The sequence below is a fragment of the Chelmon rostratus genome, chromosome 7 (genome assembly GCF_017976325.1).
Source record: "Chelmon rostratus isolate fCheRos1 chromosome 7, fCheRos1.pri, whole genome shotgun sequence".
Lineage (NCBI taxonomy): Eukaryota > Metazoa > Chordata > Actinopteri > Chaetodontiformes > Chaetodontidae > Chelmon > Chelmon rostratus.
In genome coordinates, this window is record NC_055664.1 from 12,018,520 (window position 1) to 12,041,484 (window position 22,965).

Consider the following 22,965-nt stretch of genomic DNA (forward strand, 5'->3'; position numbering starts at 1 on the left):
TCGTTATTGGTGATATCCTGCTTAAAAGGGGTATAGCGGTACAACACATTTACATGGCTCATCAACTCTAATCTATTTTACTTTTCCAAATGTGAGGGATGACAACAACTGGGGAACTTTACCAATAATTTATGGGACATACTGCACAAGTCATGGTTTAAGACATAATTCCACACAATGAGAATAAATGTACTGATTTTAAGCAACTGGAAGCAGCCTTAGAGAGCTGTTCATGAATAATAGATGACCTGAGAGAAATACAGTAATACAGTGTATTTATTACATCTCCTAGGTACAAACAGCTCCCTTTAAAAAACAAGGCCCTTGGTATGAAAACAAATTAAGTTTTTAATTTAAAACTCATTTTGTAAGACCAAAGGGGGTGGGGAAATGCAGAGGTTGATTACTCAGAGGCTGACTAAACCATATTTAATCACAGCAAACAAGAGTAAAGGCATAGCTCCTTTTTTTTCTAACACTCTGGGCCAGCAGAGGAGCCTCAAACCAGCTGACCATCTCCTCCGTGACAGGATGTCACTGAACAAGCACTGTGGAGCACACTGTTTGTAAAGAGAGGGAATGGAGGTGAATTGATTGGTCATGTTTGAAGACCCAGCTGTGTCATCATCATTTTCATTGGCAAGAGACCATCTTGTGATGGTCTCCCGCCGATGAAAATATCAGTTTCCACAGCAGTTGCACCGTGCATCTGTTATTCACAAGACCACAATCTGTCTTCCCCACATAGTTTTCTTGGCTTGCCCTCTTCATATGGTCCACATGGAGATCAGAGCATATTGTCAGCTATGAAAGACGTCTGGAAGCTGGTAGGATTCTCTAAAAACCAGGTCCTCCCTGCTCACTACACAAACCCACATGGACATGGCTCCAGTAATGTGCTGTTGATAGTGTACTCCACACTGTGCCTTGGTCTTGGTACTAGAGCTCTAATTTGATATAGCACACTCGCTATCACCCAATATTGTCACTTAACAGCCTTCTTGCTCTGAGCTTTTTATCTGCCACTTGATCAATTTTCTGCCCTGTCAAAACCCATTAGGCAGTCACAGCCTCTTACATGGGTGTCAGGAAACAGAGAGGGACACTGACAGTATCACTGAACACAGATCATATGCCAGTGTGTAAACACTTGGACAAGACTGACATGGCGTGAGCAACATACAGTCGCTACAAACAGCAGGCAGAGAGAGGGAAGCAGCACAGAGAACGCAGTGTCACACCAGCGAGTAAGTATTTTCCTCCTGGGGGATACTGATGTTATTCCCTCGTCTGCACAGGTTTGGTGCAGAGGAGGAGGGTGTGGTGTGGTGATGCTAATCCGGCAGTGTACTACAATGTTGAGTGTATGTTACACAGTCAGCCACCTGGTCTGAGGAGGTCGACATCTCAGCGCACTGTTATTTGATTTTAAAGTCTTTGTTTATTTGTGGGGGCCAATGTCATTAACGGGATCATGTTTAAGTCAGAAAATGAAGATAAGCAACTACTCACTCATGGCACTATGGTGGTACTGACCTGCAGATGGTTATTGTATTTATCATTGTGATGACACATAAAACTGCACACTATTATGAACAGAAAACGACGGCCAACAGATCTTCAACATGTCAGTAAGTTCTCTGAGGAAAACTTCATCATCATGATGGGGAGAACTGTGTGTTTAAAGGCGATGCAAGTGGTGAGGTGTGATTGGCTATCACAGTCACAGCGTCTTTGATTTTGTTTGCTTGACCAAATATTTTAAGAACAAGGTTCAAGTATTACTCTACTTTTTAACCCTGTTAGCATCAGTGGATGGCAATGTTGGTTAGTCGGTCCACTGCTTTGGTCCAGACAGAAATATTTCAACAACTACTGGATGGTTAAGATATGTTGTACAGGCACACATGCTGCCTTTATGGCATTATCATCAGGTTTTAATTAGACCAATTTGAGTATTTAGGATTGTATTCACACATTTTGGAAGGAAAGGGGTTCCCAGAGTGCAAAAACACAATGGCCAAAATGGTATATTTTATGTCACTTTGCAAAATAAATAGCAAAAAACAATTCAAAGTGATGTTCTTTCATGCTGGGCTTTTATAACATATTAGCTGAGATCCTTTGTACTAAGAGAAATACAATGACAGTGTACTTAATGAGGTACCTTTTCAGAGTAATGAGCAGAGATTGCTTAAACTTTAATGTGATGGCAGTTTAATTGTCCAGTCAACGTGACGAGATAGAAGATTGAGTAACTCAATGCCTTTGATGAAGACTTATTGGAAGCATTAAGTGTTATCGCCAACAACAAGGTTAGAGGAGCAAAGTGAAAAGAAGTCTTTCTTTTTGGAAGTGAAATAATCTGGTGTCATCCCTTGCTTCATTAAACAAACATGAACTACTTATTGCACATTAACATTAAAATTAGTCAAAAATTTGGCCCTGTTCTTTTTCAGTCCGTCCAAATGTTGAACCATTTCCTCTGTTTTCTTTCTCAGTGCTAAACCTGAGTACATGATGAGCCAGCAGGAGCTTCAGGCCTTAATGTGGAAGGCACGTCTGAACTTCTCATCCATTATTCACATTTTTGTTTAACTTCACTCTTGTTGTGAAAAGAAAGGCTGTCAGTCAATGGTCACGTCATCACTGTGCTCATGATGCATCTTTATCCTCCTGCAGGAACTTCTCTTACTTTCTTGTTGAATTTCTTTGTCAGTCAGTCTTTGATAATTTAATAGGTAATAGAGGGCAGAGACATAATTTGTGAATAGTACAATCAAAAAGGTATGCCTAAAATTATTACACAGAAATATGGGATTAGAGTAGAGTGATTACAATAGCTGAGTACATCTGGTTGAACTTATATCAAGCTTCATATAAAAGCTGTTCAAACTTGCTGTGCCAACACAATGAAGAAATCTACTTTGCTCTGCTTTCTGTAGCTAACGCATGCAATGCAGGACAAAACAATCTATCAGATGCCTGTTTCATTTCTTATGGCAAACACTGCTAAACAACAAGCGAACAACACATGAGGAAAATCTGTCACTGGTCTCTAAAGCCACATTTCCACCGAACACTTTCATGTCAATAACCCTAAAACCTGTACCTAAACCCACAGCTGTACAGTGGATGTGCTACAAAACAATGAGCCTGCACGATGAATGAAAAGACTTAGCCACAGTCACTTGTTTGTGTGAGGTGAATCGATGGCACATCTTTATTCTTTTTGGTAGTTATAGACTATCGTGCGATTAAAAACAATGTCCCTGACTGGGTAGAGTCCATACATCAAACACCAATTCCCACAAATCCTCTGGAACAGCTACCTTATTGTTACAGGGGAGCCGCTCCTCATAATGCGTGGAAGTCTATCAAGTAGGAGTTCAATCCACAATTTAAGTAATCATAACTCTCGATTTTCAGCCAATTTTCAAGAAGTTTGGTTTGTCAACAGTAATATTTTTAGAATATATAAAATGAAGTTACACTATGTAATTAGTTTCTCAGTATATCATTTTTTCATACAACGGGCTAAATGACTATCATGATTTAATTTTGTTCATAATTTTGTGAACAAATAAAGACTTAATGAATACAAAAAATGACAATGAGAAAGGCTAAAGTTAATAGACAGTTCTGGCAGGCTTCACAGTTCTGTTTTTACTTACAATGTAGTGAAATATTTACATTTTGCTAATTCCTATTTCTAATAATTACAAAAAGTATACAGTATATACAGTGTATCACCAGGGTTGTGTAGAGTCGTACTGTGACAGTTAGAATAATCTTTTGTTTTTCTGACAACTGAAAATAAATGATTTAGCTGCATGACTGCATGTTTATACAAGAGAGATTAACAATACAAATCTAGCTCTGATCTTATATAAAGTGATGAATTTTTCACTTTCTTCCTGATGTTTAACTTTAACAAAATTTTTCATTAGAATATTCAAAGCAGCACAAAAGTTTGTCTACGACTTAAAGTCAGAACCTGCTAAAATGCGGTGCAGACAGAGAAACACAGAAACTTCAACCACACCCCTTCTCTGTTTACTACAGAGCTTTCCTTTTACTTATTAATAGCATTACAGAAATTCTATTGTAAATCTATAGCTGTAGGAGCTGAACCTGTTTTTTAACAGGTTTGATTCTACCCACGTTCCCTCCCCCATCCTCCCAGACCAGAAAGCGCTACCTCCCAACATCCCCTCCCTTCCCCCCAGTGCATCTCTGACACCAGCAGCTCCATCTTCACACCACTCCACCCCCCTCCAATCTACATCACAGACTTCAGACCCAGCCCCCCTCCTCACCCAACAGCAGCCACCCCCCTGTCTCCTAACAGGCCTCTACCTAACAGCCGATCAGGTGAGGAAGGAGCTCAAGAGGATGAAGATGAGGAAGGCTACTGGCCCTGATGGATTCAGCTCCAGACTGCTCAGGGATTGTGTGGATCAGCTCTATGCAGTTTTTCAGCACATCTTCAGCATGAGCCTCAGCCTGGAGAGAGTTCCTGCCCTTTGGAAAACTTCCTGTGTGGTTCCAGTGCCAAAGACTGTGCATCCCAGGGAGCCAAACCACCTCAGGCCAGTAGCCTTAACTTTGTGTTTTTTTGACTTCTCCAGTGCTTTCAACACGATCCAGCCATCACTGCTGAGGGGGAAGCTGGAAAGTGCCGGAGTAGACTGTCACCTGACTGCATGGACCATCGACGACCTCACCAACAGACCACAGTATGTGAGGCTTCGCTACTGTGTGTCAGATGTGGCAGTTTCCAGCACCGGGGCTCCGCAGGGTACTGTGCTCTCTCCTTTCCTCTTCACCCTCTCAAAGTCATCTCCATCTCCAGAGAAGACTGAGGTCCTTTGGAGTATGTAGGAAATTACTGAGGACTTTATACGACTCTGATGTTGCATCTGCAGTCTTTTAAGCAGTGGTCTGCTGGGGCTGCAGAAGCTCTGAGAGGGACAGAAAGAGACTCAATAACAGTTTATTGAGTCAAGAGAGCTGGCTCTGTCCTCAACTGCCCTCTGGACACCACTGAGGATGTAGGTGAGAGGAGGATGTTAGCCAAGCTGACATCGATCATGGATAACCCCTCCCACCCCCTGCATGACACAGTGGGGGCCCTTAGCAGCTCCTTTAGTGACAGACTGTTGCATCCAGTATGTAAGAAGGAACGCTACCGCAGGTCCTTCATGTCAGATTATTCAACTCCAGCACCACTGAACATAAGACTGTGTTGATGTTGTTTGGCAAATTACGCTCATATCCATACTTTTTGTGCAATATTACATATTTCCGTTCACATTTTGTGCAATATTACATATCATTTACTGTTTTGTATATTTTATTCTCCTGTGCAATAGTAGTAACACTACTTATAATTATTTTTAATCTGAAGGCATCTTACATTGTTCTTTTTTCACAGCTATTGGGGCTTTTTACATTTATATATATTTTTTTCTTATTTTTCTTTTATATAGTCAAATTTCATTTTGCTTGTATAATATGTACATATATATATATATATATATATATATATATATAGAATCCCCATATATATATATATATGGTCTGTACCATATATATATATATATGGTCTGTACAATGTTGTGGCATCAGGTGCAGATAATCCTGTATCTTGTTTCATGAGAAAGAAAGGAAACATGGCAGCGACACTGTAATCTGTCTGATATTTGTTCTATAAATGACTCAATTGCTGTATCGTGTATTATCTGTTTGCCTACATGAATGTGTGTGTGTGTGTGTGTGCCTGTGCCTGTTCGTGTGCATGTGTGAGGTGAGCCAGAAGGGAGCCAGTCAAAGCCATACATTAACATTACCCACAAATCAATAGGCTTCTGTCTCCTGTGGCGAGGCGACTGAAGCACTGATATTACTGATAGTGGAGTCTCTCCTGGATCCTGACCACTGTGAGACCATTGTCTGTGATGTGGTGTGTATGAGAAAATTACACAGACATGTGTGTGTGTGTGTGTATTGTACCTGTATGTCTTGCAAACTGAGTGCACGTTAGTCTTATGGGGATTCTGCACAGAGGGATGTATTATATATGTAAACACGTATATATTCTGTACGCAGAAACAGAGCTTCTTTGTGTAGTTGTTGGCTGATGCTCCAGCCTCACGTGATCCCCTCTGATGCATGTAGATAGCAGTAACTCATGGCATGCATTACGCCTGACTGCGAGTGAATATGGCAAATGGCCATGGCTATATTTGTACCCTGGCTGCATTATGTATGTATATAAGTGTCTGTTAACAGCACTGCGTGTCATGTCACATTTAGAAGTCTAAACATAGGAGAAACAGAAAAATATGAGGCAGTAAAATGAAGAAAAGCTGCAGCCAGCGGTGCAGAAAACCTCCTCATGTCTTTTGGCGCAAATAATGCGAGGTCAATGCAGATCAAATCCATTCGGTCTCTGGAAATACTGTGTAATTAACTGCTGTAATTAGGGACGGCACAGATGACAGGTTGTAAGATGAAAGGGAAGAAGGGCAATGTGGGCGTACAGGGAGAAAGAAACACAGAGAACCAACATATAGAAAGAGTGCAAGAGAGTGAGAGCAGCAAAGATAGACAGAGAGGAAGACAGACATCTGAATAGTGGAAACATCTGTTAATTACACTGGTGCAACATTCATGTTCCTTTGTCAAAAAGCTGCAGCAGTTAAATGTAAATATCCATCTATATTTTATAGGAAATGTATAATTCATGTCTTTTCAAACTTAAACACAGGCACAGTAGAAAAATGACGTCTTTAGGCGTCTCCCCCTTGGGACCCTCTCGCTCTCCCCCTCTCCCCCTCAGCGGTTATTTGATTCCAGATTCCCATCAATATAAGCTAGGTGATGTGGGAAAGGTGACCCTAATGGAAAATCAAAATGATGCCACTCTCTGTGGAAAAACTGCATGTGACCCCTTAATGTGATTAGTTCTATCTGGCACCGATGATTGATGGCTGAAGTAATGAGTGTATATTTTTTTGCCTTTGATAATTTTGTTAGAATAACTGAGTGATACAAATAAAAGAAAAATAAAGGAATTAGAAAGCAAAGAGGGGAGAAAAATGAGTAGACACTGCCAGAAATATGATTTTGGTAGAATTAAAGCAAAAACATTAAGAAGAGCTTTTATCTGCTAATCTTAGGCATTGTTATCATCATAATCATTACACACACAATGTCATGCATTACTGTGCACTAAAACAGCCCCTCAAACTCAACTCAGACTGGTGTTTCATTAAATTTGCATGGTTGTATTATACATGCCATGACACAGTTCTGTGACAGACAGAAAAAATGACTGCATGTCAAGTTGCTGGTTGAGGGGACGGTGTCAGTCAGCCATCAGGCAGTGCTGCAAACCAATGAGCAGACCTTTTTTTAAGCAGTCCTGTTGACATTATTTGACATTTAAAAGCAGAGAGCTGAGAAGCTGCTGGAGCTTAAGGTTCAGCTCTGAGAGGTTCTCTGTAATGTCCACCATGCAGGCCAAATCACACAGACACTTCAGGTTTTCCTTCATCTCCTTTGGAAATTGCCGAAATTTGCCTGCATAACACTGTCAGTATGATGTCTTGTGAAAGCTGATAGTTGGGCATCCAAACTCCTCAGAGAGAATCCTTTCTTCAACAAAGGGAAGGGAAGTAAAGCTCCCACCAGTTACACATCCACTACCAGCTTAATTTTTAAAAACTTGAGTAAACTATAGAGAGCCAGACATGAGTATGTACAGACTACAGTCATTATTCTTCCCTCCATCAGTGCCTCCATCTGCTCGACACAACAGCACGTTATCCCAGCTAAATTACACTCTATTCACAGCTGAGAATTGTAGAGGCCTGATTGCAAACACCAATGAAGCTATAAAACAAGTTTGGCACGATTAACTGCATCTACACAGTGAAATGTGTATTAAGCTTAATAAAGCCCCTTCATTCTCTAGTGTAGCGACAGTGGCTCAGCTTGTTTCTCACTTGCAGCGTGCATAGCCTGTATCCAAGAAGAGTGACACAAAAAGAGAGAAAAAAGAAGACGTGGAAAAAAATGTCCTATTTCTGTATCGTAGCTGACTCATCAATTGTGTGAGCATTTAGCTGGGGAGCAAAAACTGTCAGTGAGACCTCGAGTGAGTTTGTGCTCCACAAGGGGGGCAAGGTTTTGTTCTATTATTTCTTGAAACAGTGTGATCACGCTCATTGTCTGATCTGCAAACCACACACACATAAACAAATGCAGTCTAATACACACACACACACACACACACACACACCACACACCACACACACCACACACACCACACACACACACACACACACACACACACAGTGACAGCTAACAGCTGGAGATGGAAGAAAAAAACATGTCTGCATGCAAATGAGGGCTATGTTTGTGAAAATAAATGTATTTGTGTGAAAAAAGTGAGAACGAAGGGGAATGAAAGTGCCACCATTTAAAGTGATAAACCATGGTTAGTTCATGTGTGTATGTTTGCAGTACAGAATATGTTAATGAGTACTTCAGTGTTTCTCAGCATGTCTGTGTATAATGCCTATAAACAGATATCTGCATACGAATGCAGGAGTCTGTAGGACGAGATTTTGGTATCTGAGGTGACCTGGTTTCTGTTTGTAGTCTGAGTAGTATTGGCCAATCACATCTGAGTGGGCTTTGGTTGCATGCAGGTAAACAGTCTCTGTGTGGAGGGCAAAACAGACAGACCACATTGGGCAAAATCCAATCTCAGAACCCATCGGCTATCGTCTGACAACAATTTAGCTTTTATTAGCCTTTTTTTTTATTTTTGCATTCATACAAAGATGTCTGTTTCCAGAGATTGGGTGAAATGCCGTCTGGATCTAAAACAAGTTGCTAACTGGTCTGTAAACAATATAGTCTTGGCCCAGTCTGGTATCTGTTATCTGGATATCCACTGGCTACTTGAGGCCCTGAAACATTGGCTGCTGCCCTGAGGCTAAATATGGTCAGTTGTTCTGATTAATATTAACCAAGAATCTATATTTAGGCATTCTTCACACAGCAATGAGGTCCTACTGTACTAGAGACCAAAGGGAATACTGTACTGGATCCTGAACCTGACACAAAACAGTAAATTCTGTGTCAAGTTAAAATTCAAATCCAAATCTCTCAGTCTGACAAATGGTTTGCCTCGTAGACTTGATTATCATCACTGGTTCCGGCACAGTGATAATCGGCTCCATTTATTGTCATCATGCTCTAAAGAATGATTAGCTTAGCAAGACTTGAGGGGGGAGAGAGACAAACAGAGAGACAGAGAGAGAGACGGAGAGACGGCAGAGATCGGCAGATGCAGAGGGAAAAAGAGTGACTTAGAGCATCTGTCTACTTTGCTCCCGGCGGAAGAATGTTTGTCACCACAAGCTGCTCCACATGAAACTAGGAGCCAATTACAGTTAATGGTAAAATGAAGCATATGCTTAGATTACACTGCTGTAATGCTGATTCCTCCCTCAGAGGCAGAAGCAGGGACGGATATAAATTCACGGTCCGCCTGACCCACGCTGCTCTGAAAGTTTACCTGGACTGCACGGGTCACTTGGTACACTCTCGAAAAGTACCCAACAGATAAAGCATGAAGCATAATAATCAAGACTATTGCAGCCTGCAGGAAGAAGTGCATTAACTGAATTTATTAAATTCTTCAACAGCTGAGAAGAATTCAGATCAGTTCTGTCTTGTTAAAACAATGTTATTAGACTGGAACAGGTCAGGCAATGAAGGTGGTTTTACTGTATGTCGATTGCTCTTTTGAGTACAAGACAATTAGTCTGATTAATAGAATGACAGACCGCATATAAATACAGCAACTGGTGATTAACCAATTTACAGAGCACTTATTACATACAGCCATTACAAAGTGAGCATGAGAAGCACTACAAGATGTTAATTGAGATATACAACCACAAGACAATAGATATGCAGGGAGTCACTAAAAAATGTGGATCCCCAATGTTGTTAGACATGCAGACAGAGGAATTATGTAAAGACGTGATGAGACCTCTAGTGTTTCTTGCACTGTACAACTTTAAAAATGCCTGTTAAGACTAAGACTGTTACTACTATTATTCCAAACATTTAAGATTTTAGAATCCACTGTCAAATGTAGTGAATTTATAAGAGATGTGGATGGAAAAATAATCTCAGAGGGCAAACACTAAGAAAACATGGATTGTTTTCTTAAATATGTTGGATTTTTCCATAAAATTCAACAAATTATTGGAAAACAGAAACTGATTCTGTGACCCCTGTCCACTGTTCAGTGTATTCAGTGCTGCTTTTGTTTTTTTGACAATTGAATATGAATTTACTCAAATGAATGTATGGATTTTCCTACAATTCGCATATAAACGCTACATATTAGGTGCTATGAGGAGCCAGAACTACACAAACACCTGCTGCTTTGCTATGGATTCAAATGCACTGTATATCAAATGGTGTCATCTCTAAGTAGTAATAATATAGCAACATAAAACAACATAAAATTTGGTGATGGTGGCCAGCAAATGTTGCAAAGCCAAGCTAAAAATATGAACTGAAACCTATGAAGGAATTGTTTTGAATATACTATTGTGTGATCAGGGTTCGTTGTCCTTTAAAAGGTGATCTGGTCATGTTTTAATCAAATTATTTTTGAAGAAAAGCAGCCTGCAGTCATGTCATCAACCGCTGACATTGTTTCACACTGACTCTGTTGATTCTTGACTCTCGGCACCTCACGCTGTAATTTGCCACGATGAGCTGGCCAATAAGAGACTGAATGAGGTTAAAAGAGCATAACGAACAATTACAATCAAGAGAGTAATTTGGGTTTTGAAACGGATGCTGATGAGGGAACGATAGCGAGGCTGTGTCAAACGGATATAATAGCACTGACATTTAACTGTAAAAAGGGCTGTTTTTGGTGGGACAGTTCTTAATTACAGCATACAATTTACATAAACAAAGACATGAAAACACACATTTCAATGAAAACAGATAAATGCAATGGCTGTCCATTTGGTTATATATTGCTCCTCTTCTTTGGCTGTTCTGGGTTTCTTTTTTCTCTTCGTTTTTTACCTCATTTGTAACCAGCAACTCCTTGCTCTCTGAGGCTCCCCTCTTCTCATTACTCTCGTCTCCTGTCCATCTCGTCCTCTCTCGCCTGATCTTGTTCTGTTATTTTTTGCTGTTATCGCGTTTGTCACCTAAATGTTGTTGTTTACTGTCTTCACCTGTTTCTTCCTCTGCTATAATCCACTGCTCTTCCAACCACATGACCTCTGCTCCAGTATCTGTGTTTGCACATGTGTGTTAGTGTAAACCCCAACAGTGCTAGGATGATTTCACACTTATTTTGCTAGTAACAACTCTCACTCCTCTCGCAACGCAGTTGTCACGACATCTTATGCTGCTCCTCAGTATTGACTCTCTCCTCTCTTTGAAGTGTTTCCAGTCTCTCCATACTCAAAGAATACTAACAGTCAGTAAACACATGCCTGCAGTGCCTCCATGTCGGCAGTCCATCTTTAGGTCACTTTTTCTTTCCTTTTTTTTTGCCTGCCTCTAGATTTAATCTTAAATTGTCATGAATTAAAAAGCTGTCGCAGAATGTGAATGTGAATTAACTTAATTACTGCAGTGTGTTTGACCCTGCTCTCGTACACTAAACTCAATTTTTCTGAACGTGTGAAGGCTCGTAATAACTTTAGAGATACTTTTTGCTTTCTTCTCCACCGCCCCCCAAAAATGCACAAGCTCAGTGACTAGGTGAGGGCTTTGAATTTCCTCTGATGCTTTTTTAACATGGATCTAATGCTTTTGATTCTGGAGCTGTTAACTGCTGGAGCTATTAATAGCGTGCGTCTCTGGGTTGTGTTAAGGGAAGGGATGGAGGCAGCACTTGCAGACGATGGCGGAGCCAGCTGCATTTAACATTACACCCCCCACTCCTGAGGGCCTCACTGAAATCATACACATGGGCCGTGAAATAAGCAATCTGCAGGGGATCTATGGAGCCTTGAAGCTTTCGAAGACGCTCCGTCTTGAGGCTGGGGTCATCAGTTTTGGACCCGGAGCAAAGATGGCCTGAGATGATAACTTGTTGTTTTATGTATTGGCTGCCCTACATGGTTACCTTTCAGTGTATCTGCCAGTAACCCACTTAGACTCCCCATATGTGTCCCTCTTTGAAGTAACGAAGAAAGATGAAAAAGATTCCCCTGCTGCTATCACAGAAACACAATGTTTGCTTTTTAAGAAAGCATTTTGGTGAAACAGCAGGGTTTCCTCAGAGTGGTTAAATATTGCCCATAAACTGTATCCATAGCTCCCTCCATCCACAACGGATGATGGTCTAACCTCGGGACATTCAAGACAATGTCCCTGATCTGCAGGGAGATAGCGCCATTACTTGCCTACTGGGGAGAGAGAGGGGAGGAAGGAGGGGGAAACAGGAATTTAATCTCCTCTTAGAGCCTGGTGAGTCACCCTAGCAAGAGTGTTTGTTGTTTTCTTTATTCCTGAGTGAGACGGCGAATCCACTGGGAGCAAGAAAAACCCACTCTAACCCTTTTACTAAAAAGGCAAGCCTTTTGGTTTGCTTTTTCCTCTGGTGCACTCACACAGGCAAAATACACCCACCACCACAACCCCTTCCCCTTCTTCCTCTTCTTAGAAAAAAAAGATGTTTGAGAAGAAAGGACAATAAGCAAATAGCATTTCCTGTGCTGGCTGACTGTTGTGACAGGTGGTAATTTTTTCCTTTGCTGCTGCATACTAATATTAGACAGGATGGGGAAACATGAAAGCTAAAGACTGGTGGTTAGACAGGTTGCACAAAAATAGATCATTTTACACTCCAGAAAATAGCTCATGGTAAGAAAGAAAGAAAATTTGCTTAGGACTTAAATTAAGTCTGTAATTTGTTGCTGACCGACTGAAAAATGTATTACCAAAGACCACTGATTACCTATCATCCATCGAGTGCTGCGACCAAGCAAAGTGGTGAGATGGCGGACGATGCAATTACCAAAATTCTCACTGTCCTGTTTAGCACTCCATTCGTCACTTTTCTTGGCTGTGTTATATGCCTGAAAACCATCCAAGCTCATTTACTGCAGAATGCTGTAAAACTGCACAAAGAGAGAGACAGGGTTTGAACGTGCATGTGTTGTTTGAGATGGATTAAGACCACATAAGTCAACCTCTGCTCTTGCCCCATGTTGTAGGCAAGGTGGCTTATCAGCAGCAGGAAGAGCAGCGCTGCTGATCTATTGCATTGTTCGCTCACCATATCAATTTAATTAAATGCCATTGATTCCAGAGACTCACTCTCTCTGGCAGCCTTTTGTGTTCGGCTCCCCTCTGAACCAGCTAAGTCCTTTTCAAACGGCACCTAGTTCAGCACACAATGAGAAGATTCTCACCATCACAGTGACTGTCCTTTAGCCATTTATCCTCCAAAGTTCTTGCATTAAGACAATCAAAAGTGGGCTGGTTATGATTTCCGTCCATCTTAGAGCAGAATGGCTGGAATGGTGACCATTGTGTCTTGAAAACATGGTCCAACTAGCTTGTTGTGTGGACAACAATGCTCCCAATAGGAAAGCTGTTGATTTGCTTGCCTTTTGATGATTCAAATGGTTCCTTCCTGTGTTTTTTTAGAGGGAATAATCAAATGTCATTTTTGGCCAATTCTGACGGCCTTAGAGCAGTTACGTCCTGAAGTCTTGTCAATCAGTGAGCTTTAGAGGTGATAGTAGATGGATTTTGTCCTTGTTGAACACAGCCAGTACAGCCAGGCTAGCTGTTTCCACAGGACTCCAGTCTTTATGCTAAGCTAAGATAAGCAACTGCTAGTTGAAGCTTCATATTTACTGCATAGACATGAGTGGTATTGACTTTCTCAACTAACTCTTTGACGCAAAGTGAAATCGCGAATTTCCCAAAATGTCAAACTATTCCTTAAATCCAAAATGTCTAGTTTGCAATACACAACAGATAAATACAGATTTGGAGCTGCTGAAAGACATCTCTGACAGAGCCAAGCTAGCGGCTTTCCTCTGCTTCCAGTGTTAGTGTTACCAAACAGCTACCTCTGAGTATCTTGAAAAGACATCTTGATTTATCCTTTTAGGCAGCCCTCTGAAGTTTATTTGAAGGTTTGTAACAGCAGTGCAGCAGCATTCACTAACCATGTGAACAGCAAGTCTGCTTGATGAAAATGCAACAGGTGGACCTCATGTCGTGAAGCCCTTGTTCTAGCCCCTATGACTGTTGCGAGAGGTGGGACGATGTCCTCCATTGAAGGCAAGGATTGAGCCGTGGTTTACAGAGATTGAGTCCACACTGGAGGGGGAATCATGTATGCATGACTTTTTATATTTTTTCAGTGTTGCCTTGTCATTCCTGCATTTTAACTCTCTGAAATGTTTGGTTTTTTTTTTTTTTTCCCCACCTCAATCAGGCGGCTTTGCTCCCTCCAAATGCAATTCAGACTGAGTCGTGGTTGGAGGGCATTTGAAATGAACTCCTCAGAGGCCCTGCTTAGGAAATGAAATTGCCTTTGCTTTGGCCTTTTTGTCACGTAGCTCCACAGTGCATGTTAATGATCAGTGGCACGTGGCGCAGCCCTCCGCTGCAGGATTCACACAGTCTAATCAGACTCCCTGCACATTCACCATCATCATCTGTTACTTGTCTCTTCCTCGCTTGTTTTCTTATTACTGAATTAGCTCTTTTATTGTGAAGGTCCTATAATAATGTAGTTGCTACATTGGTTGCACTTTTCCAATGAATGGCACAATTAGTACAAATGTTTTACCTTTGGAAGTAGCAACATCGCTAATAATAGGAATACATTTAAAATTTGCCTCCACAAGGATTCCTTAATTCAACCCTACTGAGAAAATAATGACGGATCAGAAAGTGAATTACTTTTGCCAAATATCACTGGTGGCATTAAATTCTAATTCAAGCAGCAAATAAACTTAAAACATGGCAGTCACTGTGGAGCTTGCAGGTTAATTCGCTGCTAACACCGTCTGAATCAGTCTCCTTTCAAACGAGCAACACAAGACACAGCATTGACTTATTGTTCAAATTTCACCACGTCACGACTGAGCACACCAGTAACTAAAGCAATCTATCAGGGTTGGAAGCAAACATGTCATTATTTATTATCGATGCATATGTTGTTTATTTTTCTCATGAATCAAGTAATCATATAGTTTATAAAGTGTAAGAAAATAATAAAAAAAGTGCACCTCAAAAGCTCTCCGAACCCAATGATGTCATCACATTGCTTCTTTTGTCCGACCAGCAGTCAAAAAGCCCAAAATGTTCCGTTTACAATGATATAGAACAGACAAAAGAAACTAATCCACACATTTGACAAGCTAGAAACAGCAAATGTCTGGCATTAAACAGTCAATCAACAATCACACTTGCCGCTGATTAATTTTCAGTTAATTACCTTATTGGTTAATTGTCGAATTATTTCAGAATTCCATGTCACTGCACAGAGCAAAGCTGAAGTTTCCCAAGGCTTTTCAGCAAATTAAACACGTGAAATATGCAAAAACTGTTCATGTTTTTCTCAAAGATCTGCTTTGTTGAGACTTGGCAAAAGTCCCTTCTTGCTTGACCTAACACAAAAGAAAAACATCTGTCTTAGTCTCTAAGAAGGCTCCAACAAATTATTTCCCCAGAGCCTGTCAGAGAGCTATTATTCTGGGTGCAAGGCTAAGAAAATAATGTAACACAATTTGAGATAAATCTCACTGTGAGCCAAGTCCCTCTCTGCAGGATGCATGCATGGGAGGATAGATGAACGGTATTTCACTGTGCACTCCATCCTAACGCTCCTCTGTTCCACTTAGTGTACGGGCCTCTCACAGGAAGCAGAAACACCACAGAGAAACAAGACAGACAAAAAGAAAAAAAAAAGAGAAAGAACTAGAGGATAAATTTCTATAAACCTCAGATGTTAACACACATCCCTTAAAATCCACAGTGTCCTGTGAGAGAAATAACTACTGTATGTTTGTCTTTTACTGCCTCTTAGGGGTTGTCTCTTAACTGAAATTTATTATTAAGCAGATCCACGTGGGACATCAGAGCCAAGAAACATAAAAACAATATTCATGCAAAATGTATGCTTGACCGTGATTGCAGATTTAAAAACTATTTACTGTAATTAAATAATAAGTCACTATATGTTACAGCAAATAGGCAAATGGGAAATATGCTATTTGCTTTCTAGAAGACAGTTGGAAAGAAACAGTTATAGCACATAAAAACACGAATTTTCTTTCTAACTTATCAGTTTTTGCCCAATGGTGCAAGAAACATGAATGATCTAATGACAATACAGGTTGTCTACCTGTCATCGGTTTAGCTATGTACACTTAGCACTTTACCAAGAGGCAAAACAAGTGAGCGCATCCACGATGTTGCCAATAATCCCTCATTTTTATGGAAAACCTTGAGTGCGCACATCTATGCCAGAAAGAGTAAGTTAAAATTGAACCAGGAAGTCAGGCTGTAAGCTGTGGTGGAATCAAACACTATGGGTTACAATTTACTGTTTTACTTTTTATCTCCTCCAAATAAACTTAGCTAACATGGGGGTTTGTTCACAATCTGCATTATTGTCTGACTGCTCGTGTTTGTTGCCCCTTTGGACTTTTTCGCCTGAAATACTTGGTGAAAAAAACGTTACAACTAAAAAAAGGAGAACTGAAGGCTGGAGCTGAGAAAATAAACCCCAAGTTGCATTAAATGCTTTCCTTTTTTGTTGTCAAAGAAAGAAAGGAAGACAGACTCTTCTATGGTTAACAGTCAATGTGAGGACGACTTGCTTGTCCCTGTGGAATAACAATGTCCCCACGTTTGTCTTGTCATCTGTCTGTCATGCTGGCCAATCTCTCCAATCGCCCTGTCAGCTAAATACAGCAATTTCTCCACTCTGCGGGAGCTGCAGGGCTGTTGACCTATTGAAGCTGAATGGCAATCACCCCCCCCCCCCCCCCCCCCCCCCCCCCACTTACACACATTCACATACCTGCCCATCATAAACACACACTGTGTGTTTGTGCGTGTGCTTGTCCATGTGCGTGTGTGTATGCATAGGAGGACAGGTGAACATTATTTCACTGCGCAGTCCATCCTAAAGCTCCTCTGCTCCGGGCCTCTCACAGGAAGCAGAACCACCATGGAGAAACTATCTCAGAGTCCCTGAGTGTGGAGACTTCGACCCTGAAGCATATTGGAAGAAGACAATTATATCTGACAGGAATAATTGAATGTCTTTGCTGCCATTTCACATGCTGGAGCAGACTTACAGCTCTGCTCATGACAGCTACATTCACGTCTGAGCATCACCTCTGTAACCATTACACTGTGTCACTGCTTTTCTGGTAGCAACACATGGAGTGCACTATTCACTGCAAAGTGTGCATGTTGACAGTGCCATGGTAACTTGATGTTCTCCCTGACCAGCCTTCTGCGCAGTTCAGTTTGTACAGTCAGTGTCCAGCAGGCTTCGAGTTGCAGTAAGCAAGTCAAAAACTGACAGTTATTGCATTGTTTGCTTATGCTGCAAGAACTGACAATGAAATCTGATCAAACCATAGCTATACAGTGCCAGTACATCTACTCAAGTACGGTAGTTAATAGGGCTGAGCGGTAAGATGGTGCATACTGTGCGAAATGTGTCCACCGGTAAAGATTTGACTATACCATTTCCACAGCGGGAGCTATCCTTATCCCATATTTATACACAGTGATTCACAGTGTGTGCACTACTACACTGCATCATTTTCCAAGCGAACAGTCCATTTCAGCATCTTCAATGTGAGGGTTTGCTGTTTCCTTCTGTTATATGTATATCAATGGAAACTGAATGTGTTTAGGGTTTGGACTGTTGGTTAGTAGAAACAAGTAAACTGAAGATGTCAACTTGGAAAAATGTGTATTTTCTGATATTTTATGCCAAACAATTAATGGAGAAAATAATTATTTATAACAACTATTGTCTGCGTTCCCTACACGTGTAAGGCTGAGCTAATGTTCAGCACATTTACACTCTTTCTCCTTCTATATGTGATTGTTTCAGTTACAAACGGCTGGTTAAATGAGCACCCAGCCAAAGACAAAGGCAATGTTAGGTAAACATGACAGGGGCACAGACATGTTATTAAGAATTTAATATTATTTCTCCCTGACAGACAGGTGTCTTCCAGTATATGAAAGGAAAGTAAAAAGAGAGAGATGAGGTGACAGTGTGAGTGCTAGAGAAAGTCAGGTGGTGACAGAGAGAGGAGTGACAACAGGAGAGAGTGGCATGAGTTGCTCCACCCAACAACAATTTGGTGTCAAGCTAGTGGCTGTGACCTTTCCTGATGCAATATGTTTGGAAGCATCAAGCCACGAGTGGACAGACCACACTCCACAGAACAAGACTAAAAATCCAATTCCATACTGCTGAAAAAGAGTGAGAAGAGACACAGAAGAGAGAGAGAGAGAGAGAGAGAGAGAGAGAGAGAGAGAGACCAGTAGAGTAAAAGAATAAAGTGTTTCATTTATCACCAAGTGAGGGGAAAAAGCCCATTCATCTATAATCCATTAATCTAGGACACTTGTGAGAGCCTCATTCACGTCTCTCTCTCAGTGTCTTATGACAAACAGAGCTAATCACTGAGAGCAGAGAGGAGAAGCACAGCTCAGCCTACACTGTAAAAAGTACTACTTGGACCCATCACAGGTTCCCACAACACATGGTGACATTTCACATTGATTTATTTGTTGAGCACCAGTCCAAAATGGGAAGGTAATCCATTAAAAGTGATATAAAACAACATCTTAATACATTTGCTGGTGGTTTTTGTTTATAGACTAATGAAAGTCATCGTGGCAGCACAATAAAGAAACCACAGCAAACAAAGACACATTACTCAAGTATCTTCTAAAAAGTGCCATCTAGCAGCCCTATCAGAACAAGTACAGATACTTCATCTCTGGCATTTCTCATGTTAGCAGTTTCAGTGCCAGTACTTACAATGTGCACACGACTTTAACAATGCGGCCGCTGTTACGTGTTACCAACAGTCAGCAGTGCTTTTCTGACCGTGACCATGATCTTTTCCTGTTCTTAATCGTGTAGCTCTTCTTTTAAACATGGTCAGGATTGTTCCCCAACCCCTTTTAGTATTTTACATACCAAATCCTGATCTTCCGAAAGCTTAGCTGAGTAGTTCTTGCTCTGAAACTGAATCAAACCTTTACCATAGTGGCAACAGATCAGAGAACAGTCATTAATCATTTTTGCAACAGCCATACAGCAAGTATTTTTGAAAGGCACTCGCAAACTTCAGTACATTATCAAATGGCACCAAGAAAACAAACATTTAAATGACTAATCCCTATACTTATCATGTTTGAAGTCAATGACAAAAATACTAGTTTGGGGACTTGGTATTGTGAAAACTTAATTTAAACTTCTGTTTTGTTTATGCAGGGGATGCAGGGAAACTCTTCAAATCCTGTGGAAACCTTTCGTTCACATTTCCAAAGTGAGTCTAATCAAGGCCTGCTTTAAGCTAAGGCTTCGTATTCAGGAAAATATAAATATAGAAAAAAAAAGGTTTCTTTAATGGCAGATAGTCAACATTAAATGACATTGACAGGGCAGGGGGCAAAAGCTTGTTTTCGTGTTGGAAGATCCCTAATAGGCCTAATACATCATTTCAAAAAGGAAATCTCTAAAGAAATGTGGTATATTGTATTGATCTACATTGGGAAATTGCCTTCTTGTTTAATCAACCCTCCACAGGGAGGTCACAGTGCACAGAGCACTGCCCCTTGTGTTTCAGTGTCATATTCAGAGCAGACACTTGGCACCTTTGGTTACTGACCAGTCTCCCAAAGCATTACTCAACTATGTAGCCTTATTCAACTCTACAGTATATTCCAGGACAATATGGGAGTTTAAAATTTCCATCACTTTTACCAGTGCAGGCCCCTCAGTGAAATAGAAAACAATGAAGAGATTCAGGGAGAAGGTAATCGGCTGCTGGGTGATGAGCCAGGGGATCCAGGGGCTCCTTGGCCAGCTATGATAAGGCCACAGTCATCCCACAACACCCACTGCTGGGATTCAGACTCATGCATTGGCTGCCATCTGAAAATACATTTGTCTCCACATTGAGGGACAATGCCAACTCGCAAAATTATAATTTTCACAGAAACATTCCTTTCAGAGGACAACTACACACACACACACATAAACAAACAAACACACACACACACACACACATATATACATATATATACATATTCTTTAGCAAACAGAGAGAACACAAAGACAAAGAGAGAAGGAAAAAAGATGGGGACTTAAACCCATTTCTATAACTGACAGTATCCATTTACTGTAAATTCACATGAAGTTATATCTCTAAAGAACACTTAGAGTTCATGCTGATATTGAATGCCTTGGGGTGTTTGAGTTGTGATGAGGGATTTGGTTCACATGCATGATCTGGTCATTTGATCTCTTCTCCCACTGCTGCTGTCAGTGTCTTCAGAGGGCAAGCCTCTTTTCTTTTCCTATTCCAATGCAAAAGGGGTTTTAAAAAAAAATAAAACACTCCCTGCCTTCAATGTGGCCATTCAGGATAACTACGAGGAAATTTTATTTCCAAGGTGGTCAAACAACATGTCTTACACACTAATCCTGAATGGGTAAACCCGGCATCTGGGAATCCTGTTAGGGAGGGATGTCATAAGGGCCAATATGGAAAGGTGGAAATTGCACCTCCATCACTACAACTGCATCTCATTATTATTCATATTTATAACTAATCACTTATTGTTTTCAATTGAGTAAATAACTGTTTCATCCACAAATTAGAGTCAGACCTATGCTTGAATTTGGGAGTTGACATTATATTGATATTTGAGAGAATATGATATATTTTTTATATTAAAAAACAAACATTTGTTTGAAAAAATATCTTGCATTAATAAAGAAATGTCATAATAGTTATCTAAAAATGCGACAAAAGATACTGTGCACTAAGCAGAACATGTTTTAGTTGAAAAATGAACATGTCAGTGCCCCCTGGTGGACTAACTATAATATGTTTCTAAATGACCATGAACATTTGCTGTAATTTCTTGTTGCTTATCCGCCAACATAAGAAATATCTGCAATAAGCAAAGATTTGGCAGAAATATTGACATATAGCTTACCAAAAATTGTCACAAAATGGTGAGAAATGTGTCATTTCGAATTTGTCAGTTTGCCCCAGCAGCAGTAACAGTAACCCAACAATGAGTTAATGGGACAAAAGAGCAGCATCTCCTGACAGCATGTTTGGCATTTTTGCTTGATATATGATGAAAACAACTACTCTACAGAGAGCAACAGCAGATTAGCTCTGAAGCACCTGCTGATAGTGACACTGCAAGAGGATTCAATTAAAGGAAATCTATGGCATGTTGTAACATTTTTCAAAGACCAGGGAAGAAAAACCTCTTCAGAGTGACAGCACCAAAACGCCAACCTGATCTCCTCCTCTCTAACAGGATTACTACAGGGACACCTCTCCTCCTCCCTCTCTCTGCTACCTTCCTTTATGCCTCCATGTGTCTCTCTTGCTTCCTCCGACACTTTCTGACTCCTCTCTCTCGTTCGACTCTCTTATCACCCTCTCGCCCTGTCCTCCCCTCCAGCTCTCTCCACTTCTGCTCCTCCCTCCCCCTCTTTTTCTCACTCTGACACTCTTTTCAGCATCTTCCCTGTCACCTCCTGAGAGCTGACATGAAGTCAGAGGCAGACAAAGGGACAGGAGCAGTGACCTGGGATGAATCGCCCCCAACAGAAATGCACAGCAGAAACAGGGAAACATCGTCTACGTACTGACTGTGTGTGGTAGGGTCGCTTGGGGATTTAGAAATCACAGATTTATCCTTCCCTTATATATACTCAAACATATAGTAATATGAAAAGGGGACAAGAAAAAGACACCAAACAATTATAATAAAATTCCTTCGAATTCTCAAATACAGGTCCGGGCCTTTATGTACTTCAGTTTCCCGCCTTAGTTATTATTGCTACGAGTTCAAATGACAGCTGTCACTAGCCTTTCATCAGCTGTACTGTAGCCAGCTAGCTGATTAAGCTAACATTATCTCCACGAGTTGGTAGAAAACACTGTATCAGGCTGACTATTATTTGAGGCTAACTCCTCTTGAAATGAAAACCCTGTAAATGGCTCATGAATCTGCATTTGATGGCCACATGTATGTTATCATGCTAAAATACATTGTACTTATATTAGCAAATGACAGAAGAAATGCCTCAGCACAAGTACGGCTGCTGCAGAAACTGAACCGGCGTTGCAAAAATCAGAAATCAATGACTGTATTTATACTATCTCTCTCACCCATTTTCATAATCACCCTCTCCTTCCAATTGTCTCACTGCCAGCAGCCTCTCTCGAAATCACAACTGAAGCGTGATGTGTGCAGATCATTCAAGTAATACATGTTTAAAGGGCATATCCATTCCTCGTAGACTTTTAATTTGAGGCATCTGCCTATGAAAGTTTCTTGGCTAATTTTCTATTTTAATTTTAAGTGACCTGATATAACTTTTGAAATTATTGTTTGCTTCCAAGTCTGTATGAACCCACACTATTACTCCTCAGCAGAGACCTTTGAAACTTCCATTTTTGGGGTTATTGCACACACACTCACACCATCCAGCACCCTCATCATTACTGCATACTATTTTTGACTTACACAGGCATCAACGCTGCATTGTCATTTTAAACACAATTAAGGCTCATGCCTCATTAGCATGCCAGGGCTGGTATCTTGTTTATTCCTGCCTGTCCATTCGGC